Consider the following 13435-nt stretch of genomic DNA (forward strand, 5'->3'; position numbering starts at 1 on the left):
AAGGTTGCAACTTCTCCCCTCACCCCCCTTCCCATCACCCGAATGTTTCAGCAATTGTCAAAGCAGGGTGTCATCAGTCGCTGAGAGTGATGCAGCGTCTAATTTCCCTGCAATTCTTCTGCTTACTGCTTCCAGCAGTCTGACTCCGGCAGGAAACGGCACTGGGCCAACACCTACTACCCAGATGCGGTCACCCAAGGAGGCTGCCTTGCAGCCCCTGGGAGCCCATTCCGGCACGATTACTTGACTCTCCGCAAATCCCCCAGGATAAACCCATCTTTTAGGAACTAGGCGAGAAGGTGGTTTCCGATAAACAGCGTCAGGCTGGGAGAGAAGAAGCCAAGCCTTCCTTGCCTCTCCCCTCCTCAGTCTGCCGCAGATAGGGGAGAAGGGCTGATGTCTTCTCAGTGGAGACGTAATTAACTGGAAAATGCCCTGCGAGTTGCAGGCTTTTTTCCCAACCCCCCACTCCCGAAAGGAGCCGGTTCTTAACAGGGGCCAGGGAACATACAAGTCCTTCTTCCCCTCAGCGCAATCATTCCCAGTTTTTCAGGGTTGTACTAGTCTAGAGGCAAGGGAGGAGAAGGGAAACGAGTGGGTGCGGACAGGCGTGGGGAGAAGCAGATGCTCTTCTCTTCTCGATTTAGGAAGACCTGCAGGTTCCCTGCTGCTGACAGGTCTGCTCTCCCAGACCCTCCCCTGCCAGGTCGCCTTGGCATCCCTTGGGCGAGTCGCCGGCGGTGGCGGCCGCAGCCTCCGAGAGGAAAGTTGACGAGACGGAGAGGGGGCTCGGTCCCCTCTCCCATAGTACTGCCGCCCTGCCCCGCCCGTCACCCCGGGCTCCGGCATCCCGTAACCCTCCTTCCCAGCACCACACACCCTCCACCCAGTCTTTCCTGCCGTCCTTCTCGACGAGAGCTGCGGCGACTACAGGAGATCTGGGGGTGACGAGGGCGGGTCGGGGCTGGGGGAAGGGGAAGGGAGGCAACAGCAGCAGGAAAACACGCATTCTTTATTCTGTCTGCAAAGAAGGGCAAGTCCTGCCTCCTACCTGTTCCCTGCTCCTGCTCGCCTTGGCGCGGCACAGCTGGACCATAACCTACAGGTTTCCCACTTCCGCCACAGACACCTGGGAGAGCATCTCCCCACCCGGCGCCCCTCCTCGCCTCGGCCGAGCCCACCCCAGCTACTTGACAGCAGAAGCCCTGCCTTTTAGAGCGCTTATTGGGGCGGCGAGGGAACTGGGGCGGGCGCCGGAGAGAAAACCGAGGCTCTGATTGGACAGGCGGAATGTCACTCTCACGCCAGGACTAGGGCTCGCTGCGGACCCGGGTAGCTGCTAAACCCAACCGCAAAGGGTCTCTGCAGTCCCCGGAACCAAACCCTACTGCTACTGGATCAATGACCCCTAAGAGGAGGGAAACTGGTTTGTTGACTTGTCATCTGAGACCCCAAGAGGGAGGGAGGGACCAGCCAGAACCAGACACCCAGCACTTTCCAGAGCTTCCCTGAAGGGACCATCTGCTCTGGGAGATTTGACAGGCGAAAATATCAGGAGCAGTGAGTGCCTCGACAGAGAGGCACGCACTTCGGTAACGAATGAAGCAAAATAGAAAAATACATATAATTAAGTGAAAAAAAATCATGAAAAAAAGAAAAAACATGAGGATTTTATTTCAAGTTTCCATTCTTTCCCCTATATGTAACATGGCAGTATTTCATGTGGAGAAAATGTTGAACTGCTTATTATGTAGCGCAGGGAGACTCCAAAATACCCGCTGGTAGGAACACTGTTTTCGATGGAAAAGTGTTACGATAATAACCTCTCAAAAAAGAGTAAAAGAAGGCAATTAAAGCCAAACTGCATAAGAGACTTGACTTGGGCAGTTCATTTGGTGGCAAAAGTCTTCAAACAATCACTACCAGGCTGACTAATCAATCTGTTCCCTTTCTTCTGATACTGGGCCATCATTTCTTTTGTGCTCAAACCCTGAGGAGCAGAGGATGGATAAGCCAACCCAAATCTATATGATCCCAAGCTTGTCTTTTAGGTGAAGGAGGACCAGGGTAAAACCATTTTCTGCCCACATTCCATCTCTGCCACTGGTCCAGGTGGAGTCAGAAAGCTGTGGAATTCAAGGGACTTCTTAGATGAGGAATAATCATAGAAAATCACAAGTAAAATTGGGGGTAGGGAGGTGTCTTATTCTAATGCCATATAAGGAAACAGTCTTCTCCCTCACAGGCTGCTTCCTTTCTGCAAATAGCCAAGTTCCTCATCCACCTAAATTAAGTAGCTGTCTTAACTAGTGCTGAGCATGACTGAGCTCCCATCCTCAAAGAGCTTATGATGGACGTGGCTCACTGGACAACTGTGGAGATGACATTGTTATCAAATGTTAAACAAGTGTAGGCACTTAGTGCGTATGGTTGTTATCACTGTTAAGCCAGACTCTTCAATGTTCTCTTCATGAAACTGGAGGAATCAGATTAATGTATTTGGAAGTCAGAAGGAATCTTAGAGATAATTTATAGTGAACAATAGATAAGACTCTTATGTCAGAAACCCTCTTAACACTGAATAGAAATAACTAAAATGTAATGGCAAGTTTCAAGATCCCATCATTCATGTTTCTACATAATATTCCTGTTAGTCTTATGCCTCCACCTATGCACCCACACCAGTTGTTCCATTGAATTGGACAAATTGTTCATGACTTACTGCATTTACTGAGCACTTAATCTGTACCACACGCTGTGTTAGGTGTTAGGGAATGAAGTAAGAATAATACATTGAACTTATCAAAAAGGGATTCAAGAAGCAATTAAGACAGTAAAATATTGTAGAGGAAGTGTGTATAATCAACACTAACATCTTTTGATCCCTGAGCATAGATTATTTTGAGTCACAATGAACTATAGCACACCCTCCTCTAGACTTAAGCAGTGAGAAGGCAGAGTATCAAGGAAAACCACTGAGCATTGAGGTTAGCATGGGATTACTAAATTATTCTATCCTCATTCTTTCATTCCTTCATTTCTTCAACAAATATTAGTGAAAAATGAAATAGGCAAGCTGGTGTGGTGCCCACACACATATGCACACAGACAACTTGGGAACAGTATTAGGTTAAGTCCATCTGGTCATAGGCGCCTTATATATTTTCAGATAAAGCAAATTGTCTCCAGGTTATTGGTTATCATGTCAGAGAGCAAAACTTCCATATCTGTTCCTGGAATACATGTTTATTACGTATGTGAATATATCAGAAATATCTGCTACAGAGCATTTTACATTTTCCAAATCACTTTCAGATACAATCCCCATTTATGTTCTTAAGTAAGAAGGAGAGTCATTATTAGCCCCATTTCACAATTGAGGAAATTGAAGTAGCCATGGAAATGTATTCCTTTGAAACAAAAGGTAATAAAAAATAGTTGTGTATAGAATGCTTCATATGTAGGAAATATCCAACATATACTTATTGATGAATACGTGCCTTACAAAATATGAAAGTTTAAAGAACATTAGAAGTCATCAATTTCCACCCATTATTCTATGAAGAAGAGATTCAGGCATTATAACTTGCCCAAGGTTGTGTATCTAGTTAGGGGCAAAGCTGGCTCTAGAACCCAGTTCCTTACTTTTTCCACCTCAATGAACAATACATTTTTCTGGTATATCTCGTCCAGGAGAGTTCTTAGCCGTTCTCCTCCCCAAACCACACAGTCTATTGAAGTTTTCAGAACAGACACAATGGTATACTCATCTTCCAGCATCTATAAATATATATGAAAGCATGCCATTTTAACTGGAAATTAAGCAGGGCATAATCGGTATCTGAGACTCAGTTTGCTTTAAAGTTTGGAGTCTGCCTCACGAGATTGGGATCAGGGTAACTGGGGCTGGTGTGGGAGTATAAAGAAAGCTGATGGAAATGGGTGGTCAGCTAGGCAGATTGCCTCTAGCACACATTGTCTCTAAAGTGAGGAAGAAGAGAACTGCAGAAACATGTCTCAATCTCCCTTATCTGGCAGCCTGGTATTATTTGCAAATCTTCAAAAGAAACACTAGGAAAATTTGCCTTGTTCCCTGGATGGCTCTGCTTCCCTAATCACTGGCAGAGTTCCATAGCACAATTTACTGGGCATTACATTTCTAATCTCCCCTTGGCCCTATTATTGAATTCTCCTGCCATCCTCTCCTTCTTCCACCCTGCACTGGCCCTCATTATTGAAACATTCCAATTTTCTCCAACCAGTGATTAAATCTCAGTGAGAGGAAAGGAAACTACAGCAACAGTACAGCTTTCCACAGCATGTATTCCTTTTCTTTCTCCTCTGCTCAACCCACCATTTCCTCACTTTGAAGCTTCCCAGGAGAACAGTTGCTAACAGCCTGTTATGGGAAAGAGGTGGGAGAGTAAGAAAAAAAGGGCTTTTCCAATCAAAATTTCAAGCAAACTTAACACAGCAGAAACTGGTTTGAAGACAGTCATGCTAAACCCAGCCTGCAGCATCTCAAGGAAGATCACATCAGCCCACTGACCTAGCTTTTACAGAGCCGATTGGGAACACAGGCAAAGGGATGCGTGTGCATGCACACCCACACCCACACCCACATCCACACCCACACACACACTGTCAGTACTACGTGGCGGGAAGCAGGCTGGGCAGATAGTTTTCAAGTGCTAAAGACTAGAGATACAGTCAACAGCAGCAGCTTGCTACCCACCCAGAACCACTGCAATCTTTTTGGAGGTTAAGAGTAAGAATAGATTATTTTTTTGTTTTGTCAGTGACTGCTGTGCACCAGAAGGTCAGATTTACAAAAAAGCCACGTGCTAGCATTGCAAGGATATCTTCACACAGATTCCATTGTTTCACAATAAAGTCAACTATTTCTCTTTAATATTGCTTAATTTGTATAATAAGAATCAATGTGTAATGCAACAAAAGAGCGTGTTACTCCTTAATTTATAGCCAATATGTCCTCCAAATTCTTTCAACTCAAGGAACTCATAAGGAGGGGCCAATTCTCAATTCAGTTATTAAATTGTACCTTCAATCTCTCTTCATGGAGAGCAGGCAGTCAGATACAATTATGAACTCTCACTGACAACCTTAATTAGCATGTCCTTTCCCTTCTTTCCTAACTGCTGTTATAGATACTGAAAATTCTGTTTTCTTCAGTATGTCCTTGAAATGATGGACACCTTCACCATCTGAGGTGGACATAGGACCATAGAACAGGGTGTTAAGAGACCTTCGTTCTACTCTAGTAACTAACTGAGAGGATAGAGACTGGACTTTAAACCTCAGTTTCCTATGCCATAAGATGAGGGGCAAAGTTGCACAATACAAAACTATTTGCTAAGAATATAGTATCAGCATCTTTATAAAAGGTCATCTACCCAAATATATATCCTACCCTCAAAACAACCAAAAGAAGCAAGGTGGGGGGGGGGGACTTCCATGGTGGTCCAGTGGTTAAGAATCCACTTTCCAATGCAGGGGAGGCAGGTTCGGGGAACTAATATCCCACATGTCCTGGGGCAGCTAAGCCCACGTGCTCTAGAGCCCACACACCACAACTAGAGAGCCTGAGCAGCACAACTACTGAGCCTGTGCAACACAACGAAAGATCCCACATGCTGCAACTAAGACCCGATACAGCCAAATAGATAAATAAATAAATATTTTAAAAAATAACAGAAAATAAAACTCTGGGCACCAGAGCAAAAAATTATATATATGATTCTTTTAAAAAAAAAAAAAAAAGCAAGAGGAAAAGAACAAAGGAATGAATTTGTCAATTTTATCCAAATTTATTGTCCTCAAATTATTCATAATATCCCTTATTATGTGTTTAATATATATTAGATTTGTATATACAATCCAATTTTCATTCTTAATTTTGATAAATAGTGTTTTTTCACTAGTCAGTGTTCCAGTGTTTAGAAATTTTATTAATCATTTCAAATATCAATTCTGGCTTTATTATTTTATTCTATTGTATGTTTGTTTTGTATTCTATTGATTTCTGCTCTTACCTCTATTACTTCCTTTCTCTTACTTCACTCAATTTTGATTTGGCGTTCTTCTCTATTCTCGATATCCAAGTATATGTCATTGATTTTTCAGCCTTTCTCTTTTTTTTAGTATTTGCCTTCAGTGCTATAATATTTTCTCTAAGCAGTGCTCTAGTGTATCTGACAAGTTTTAATATGTCTTATCTTCATTATCATTCAGTTCAAATATTTTCTAAACTCTGTTTTTTCTGTTTTTCATGTATTTTGATCCAAAGATAATTTTAAAGTACGTTGTTTAGTTTATAGTCATTTCGGGTACTTATCTCTTTGTTTGAAATTTTTAGTTTAATTTTATTGTTGTCAGAAAAATATTCTGAAAGGATTTCAACCTTTGGCAATTTATTGAAGCTTTGTTTATAATACAGAGTTATAAGGCATTTTTGGTGAAAGTCCCATGTACTATTAAAAAAACATAGAAGTTCAGCTTCTGGTGACAGAGGAATAGCTATTGTGGAACCATCCTCCATATAGGTACAAATGATAAGCTCTGGCAAAAAGAAAAAATAAAACCTGTTTGAGGCCACTGGAAAATAGCCAAAAGCAGGCATAACTTGACAAGATGTCTACACTTGGGAAAGGGAAATGACAGAGAGTGAATTTCCCATTTTATACAGCTTTGGTCTTGAGGAAAGGTTCCAGTATGTTCCAAGCAGGATGGATAAAACTAAAATAAATAAATACACAAATAAATAAAACCTTTCTGCCTTGAAGAATCAGAAGACAACATGATAAATCTAAAAAAAAAAATTTTTTTCTGGTTTAAAGAACCAGAGGACAGAGTTCTGGATAATGATGGAACAAAGAAAATGAGAGAGAGGGAAATCACAGAAAGGAGAGATACAGAAGGAGAGAGCCCTCAATTGAGAGTATAAGCCAAATTTTAAACTGACTTCTGAACTGTGGATACACAGGGCAGACTCCAAGCAGCCCAAATAAGGCTAACAGGACTGTAGTAGACGGAATAATGCTCTTTAATCTCTGGAACCTGTGAATGTTACCTTGTATGGCAAAGTGTTTGCAGATGTGATTAAGGATCTTGAGATGGGAAGATTATCTCAGGTTATCCTGATCCATCCTAAATGCAATCACATGTATCCTTATAAGAGGGAGACAGAGTGAGATTTTACTATGCACAGAGCAGATGACATGCGAAGACAGAGCAGAGAGAGAGATTTGAGAATTCTGGCCTTGAAATTTGGAGGGATGCAGCCATATTCCAAGGAATTCTCAAAGCCACCAAAACCTGGAAGGAGCAAGGAACATATACTCCCTAAATCCTCTGGAAGGAGGGTGGCCATGCTGACACATTGATCCTGACCCAATGATACTGATTTGGACATTCTGGACTTCCAAACTGTGAGAAAATAAATTTTGTGGTTTTAAGTGAGAAGATAATTGTTTTGTTTTGTTGTGGTGATAATTTGTTACAGTAGCCAAAGGAAACTAGTATAAGAACTTACCAGAAATTTCAACTGCTGCCTGCCAAACGGGGCACAGAGTTTGAAGTTTGAGTTCAGCTAAGGTAACTGCCTTCTAAAACAAAAAGTGAACCATATTAATACTCTTCAAAAAAAAAAAAAAAAAAAGAAAGAAAGAAAAAAGAATCCAGAATCTCCACAATGTATTGTCACAATGTCCAGGATATAATCTAAAATAACTAGACAAACCTGTCTGCTCCTGATACCCCTCCTCCAAAAAGAAAAAAAAAAAAGGAAAGAAAAAAAAAAACAACAGGAAAAGGTGACATACGTAAGAGTAGAGGCGGATATTTGAATTAGCAGACGAAGATTTTAAAACTTCTGCTACAACTATGCTCGAGGGTAAAAAAGAAAATTTGTCTAAATAGACACTTACCCCCCACCCCAAATTTTCTGCACACAAAGTTTGATTCTAGAATCAGTTTCCTGGATAATCTAACATAATGTAATAAATCATTATGCTTATTATAGAAACTATAAAAAGTTAAGAGACATAAAAGTTGAAAAGAAATCATCTATCCAGAAACTGGCAAATTATTGTTTGATATTATTAGTCTACTAGGCTTTTGTAACTACAGACTTTTCCTGAATTTTCATGGATGTTCTGAATGAAGGCTGACTAGTTTCAATTATAACCAAAAATATTGTTTTCTTCTCCACCTTCCTCCTCCTGTCTCCTTTTCAGCAGTTGTCATTTATATCTCTTATCCTGACAATATCCATTTTTCTAGACCTCCACCTTTTGTAAAAGCATGTTTAAGTCTCTTTCATGAAAAATTACTCTGACCCTGCATTTCCCTCTAATTACAGTACAAGACCTTGAGAACTGAAAATTTGCCATTGTGGCCCTCACATATCCTTATTACCTTTTAAATTCTTTCCTGGTTCTCTTCCCAGTTCTCTAAGAACTCTAAAGCTCCTTCCCCAAATTCTTTTTCTCTTTCTCTCTGTTTCTCTCAATATTAATTTAACGAATAATTGTATACCCAGTTCTTGACTCTTTTATCTCTTTACCTTTTCTAATGTGTGATATTATAAGTTCTTCTGGTTCTAACATCCTCCTATAAGATAATTTTTTAAATCTCTGTCTCCAACATTGGACATACTCTGCATTGCAGACTCACAAATCCATTTCTCTAGTAAATTTTTCTACTTGGATGATTGAAAATCACATAAAACTCAAAATACCCAAACTGAAATAATTATCTTGTTTAGTGGCACAAAGGAACATTATGAAAACAGAATCTCAGTATGTCTGAGAGAGGAAAAACAAGATGATGTTTAGGTGGACTTTTAAAAGAAGAATTGTCAGTATCCAGAGTTTAAGAAGCTATTCTTAGTTGGAAAAAGAATGTGAAAGATATATACTGTAAAATAGCAAGTCATGCTTAAGAATTGAGAGAATTTGATGATGCCTAAAGCATAATGATGAAGAGAATACAAAATGGACTGGAACTTCATTGGCCTCCTTGCTATTCTTCCAATAAATGAGGCACACTCCAATGGTAAGTGCTTTGCACTTGCTGATCTCACTTCCTGAAATGTCCTTCCTTGTTTTCTGTATAAATTCTTTCAGATTTTTATTAAAATGTTATCTTCTTAATAAGCCTACCCCTGATTGCCTCATTTAAAATTGACATCCCTCCTGTTTTCTTCCCTACCTCTTATTCCTCAGTGCCACTTTTCATCAACTACAATACTATACATCTTTTGTATTCCTTTGGTTTATTGCCTGTCTTGCAGAATATGCCCTTACTTCTCTCTAGAATTTAATCTCCACTAGGGCTTAAATTGACTCTCTTTTGTTCAGTGTTGTGTGCTCATTTCTAGAACAAACAGTCCATGGGACATAATAGGTACTCACAAAACGTTTGTTGCCTGTGGGGGGAAAAAAAAAGGATGAAGAATTAGGAACACAAACAAAACAGAGCACCCATAATACCATACTTTTTGTTTGACCCTGTCTTCACATCCAGTGTTCTCTCAACCTGTGAACTATTCTTCCCTCTTCCCTACCCAGACTGTTTTCAAACAGATAAACTCCCGTGTATTCTCCAAAACTGTGTTAGCTGCTATTTCTTTTTTGAAACCCAAGCTCTCTTCTCACACCCACACCCAGATACAGTTACTTCTCTTCTGTACATCTATGTTTTACAAATAAATTTATTATGATACTATAACATTTTATTGTAGGCTTTTGCTGGTATATCTCTCTTCATTACAAATAAAAAGCTTCTTGAAGGCAAAGGCTATATTTGGTTGATTGGGAATCCTGGTAAGAACTAAAGAAAAAGGAAGTTACTCCCTTCTACCTTCTGTTACATGTTATCTGAGAAGTCTTCAAGGAAAGTGGCAAATGAATTCAAGCTTTAAAAACAAATATAAATTAACTAGACGGAAGGTAAGGAATAGCATAGATACAGTTTTATAGTTAAAAATTGCAATTTTTTAGTTTGCTTATATTTGAAATGGAAAGCGTAGATTTTTTTTTAGGATCACATTAATAGTTACTCACTATGAAAAGAACATATAAATCATGTTTTACCTTAATGAACTATGACCTTGAAAGTTAATTATGAGAAACATGGCAATTTGCTGATAAAAGAACCAAAAAATATAAATCCATCTAGACAAAGAGAGAATGTGTAAAATTTATATTTTGGGACTCTGAATTGAAGACAATTTGTTTGTTTTTGAGGAAAATTAAGTCAGAAATGCCATTTCATTAGTGTTATTGCCCTTCCTTTGAGTATTCAGTAATAATATGAGGAACATACAGCATAAGTACCTCAGTACACAAAAAAGCACAAAGCATAGCTTAAGAGGAAATTATGACCTACTACCAGTAAATCTGAGCATTTCACTGCCATCCAATTACCAAATGAGAATCTCTGCTTAAAAGAAATTTTACTTTAACCTTTATGTGGACATAATTATTTCTTTTCCCAAAAATCTGTACCATTTGACATTGAAAAAAATTGGCTCAAAGCCGGGACTCCTCTCCAACTGGTTTTCTATCTGGGGGAGTTGATATATATATCATATATTTCATATATATTAGACATACATGTATATACATGACATATTTTATATATTTAAAATATATGTATATATGTTAATCATATGTATATGGCTAGAAACCACTTAACCTACTTTCCCAGTTTACCTGAATGTCTGAATATTTTCTATGTTGCCATTGCACTTTACAACCTTATTAGTCACTCTAGGTTAAATAGGTAGTTCTTACAGTATCAAGAATTCCTTTGTTGACTAGCAGATTTCTAGTATGAACTCAAAGGACATAGGTCAAGTCATATACAAAGGAAAAAGACGTTATAGTGGTTCATTTGGACTGTGGGCTTGAAAATCATGAGTGGGGACTGAAGTTTTTATGTGCTCCACAATTCTTTGGAAAGGATGTGTAGAAGAGGTCAACAGAGTTGATGGGAGATCCAGGGTTGTTGGAGCTAGATTCCTCCACCAGAGGATGCCCTCATATTCTGAAAGTCCCCTCCCATTAAAGTCTTCCCTCATTTTAAATTCTCTGATGGCCTTGCATTACAGTCCAAATGTCCAATTATTTTTCCATTACATATGTCTGTCTCCGCTCTACCTCTCTGACATCTCAGATCACTCAGTTTTTTGCTTAATATGTTCCAGCCATACTGGCTGTTCCTTAAATTCTGTTCTTTAAATGAGCCAAACTCAGTTGCTGTTCTTTTTTTCTAAGAAGCTCTTCTGGTTCTTCATATGATTAGCTTTCTATGAGTTTTCAAGTCTAATCATACTGTATAGCACAGGGAACTCTACCTAATGCACTGTGGTAACCTAAATGGGAGGGAAGTCCAAAAGGGAGGGGATATCCGTATGTGTATGGCTGATTCATTTTGTTGTGCAGTGGCGGCTAACACAACATTGTAAAGCAACCATGCTCCAATAAAAATTAATAAAAAGTCTAATCTTAAATGTCATCTCTCAGAGAAGACTTCTGTGATAACACTCGTGAAGGACATCCCCTAATTCAGATTCTCTATCATACCACACTATTGTTTTTCCTTCATAGCACTTTACTGTAGAAAATATCTGGCATTTAAATGTTTATTTGTTTATCTTATTTATTTCTCTCTACAGGATATATGCTACATGAGGAGAAGGACCTGGTCTGTCTTATTCACTGCTGTCTCTCCAGTGCTAGAACAGTGCATGGAACATGGTTCATGCTTAACAGATATTTTAGCATAAATAAAAATCATGACACTGTGACTGTTTTTGTTTTTTTAATATCCATGGCACGCAGTAAAATAATCAATGAATATTGTTGGTGAGCACTCACCCAGTCACAGACAGACAGCTCTCCCTGGATGCACTGTCCTGTAAAGTTGTCCATCTGGTCTCCTCAGAGCAGGCTGCTTGGTTTTGCTCCTTTGGCAGTTGGTGGGCTCAGGAGAGTTAGTTACCACTACACGGATGCAGACAGTCCATCTAAGAAAAGCCTTCTGACACTTTTATATTAAACAGCCTGGTGTTTTGTTTCCTAATGATAGTAATTTACTAATTCCTTCAAATAATGGAAATGCCCTCATAATTTCTTCTTATGTAGTCAAACTTTCACTCCGCTACCACACACTAAATTTCCCTGAACCTAGAGTAAGCCTAAGCTTAATTTATGGGAAGGGAGGAAAGGAAGAGCTGAAAAGCTACTCAATTAAACCATAAACTGACCGGATTAAGTACCAGGATCACAAGATTGAGTCCAGAGATACTAACGCTAATTTATTTCTGTTATATATTTATGAAAAACATTTCTTGAAACATACTAACTTATTCAGAGAAAGGTGGTTTTCCAGGAAAACAACACAATATTGGTCTGTTAAAAAGAAATGGATATTTTCAGAATATAACCTGCAGACTAAGAGATTTTTCTTGCTAGGACAGTACATATGGAGGCTTTGCCATGTATTTTCTGATACAATTTTAATTTCAAAAAAAAGTATCTATTTAAAACTTTATGTATGGAGGATAATGGTGACTGCCAAATGTGAATCTCTTCACACACTACCCCAAAACCAAACCAAACCAAACCAAAAAAGAGCAATAAGGAAGGCAAATAAAACATGTGATCCAAATTTTCAACATTATTAGAAGACTGAGAATACCACTAAATTAAAATTACTTGTAACCGAAGAAATAAGTACCAAAGCCCAAGAAAGTTCTCACTGCAGCTACATGCCTATGGGTGTGGAGAATAAGAGATTCCTTGAGAAGAGGGACAGAGTATATTCATGAAATACAGAAAAAGCACCCCTAGAAAAAAATTTCATTACCAAATGCTCAAATATTTGTCTGAGACTTGGAAATTCACTGCACCAACCATTGAGAAGGTACTTAAAACTGGGAAGAAAGGGAGGTAGCAGCCTTAGAGAAGAACTGCTTCTTCAGGAGAAAGGTAAATAGAGAAGAATGGTACCCCTTGGAAGATATGGTAGTAAAGGGAAAGGAAAGGGGAAGGGAATGGGAAGTAATAAGATTGTAGAAACAAAAGGGGGCAAAAACAAAACAACTTGTCACCCTCTATCATCACCATAAAAAACAAGAGTATCCATTAACTAACATATTTTGATAAACTGAAAGAAGTAGCCCTCAAACCAGGAATCTTGTCCATTAGATACTCAAGAGTAGAAAAAAAAAAAAAGAGACAAATTTCATACAAAGCTATTAGAAGAAGGAAAATGTGAATCAAAAATTTCAGTTGAGAAAATTTCTACTCAAAAAATAAAAAATATATACAAACAGCAGAAAACTGCAACACAACACTTTAATCTGAATTTTAAATCCTCAAACAAAAATTTGAAGATATTTTTTAAA

The 13435-nt window shown here is 38.9% G+C and overlaps 1 protein-coding gene across 1 annotated transcript in view; it reads right to left on the reverse strand.

Moving 5' to 3' along the window:
* CNTN1 (contactin 1) overlaps positions 1-1120 on the reverse strand; it is a 372949-nt gene extending 371829 nt beyond the window's left edge. Inside the window, exon 1 of the mRNA XM_061206213.1 lies at positions 1052-1120. The gene's annotated coding sequence lies outside the window, so the exon portion shown is untranslated. The remainder of the gene's footprint in view (positions 1-1051) is intronic.
* Between the last annotated feature and the right edge of the window lie 12315 nt (positions 1121-13435).

This window comes from Eubalaena glacialis, chromosome 11 (genome assembly GCF_028564815.1).
Source record: "Eubalaena glacialis isolate mEubGla1 chromosome 11, mEubGla1.1.hap2.+ XY, whole genome shotgun sequence".
Classification (NCBI taxonomy): Eukaryota; Metazoa; Chordata; class Mammalia; order Artiodactyla; family Balaenidae; genus Eubalaena; species Eubalaena glacialis.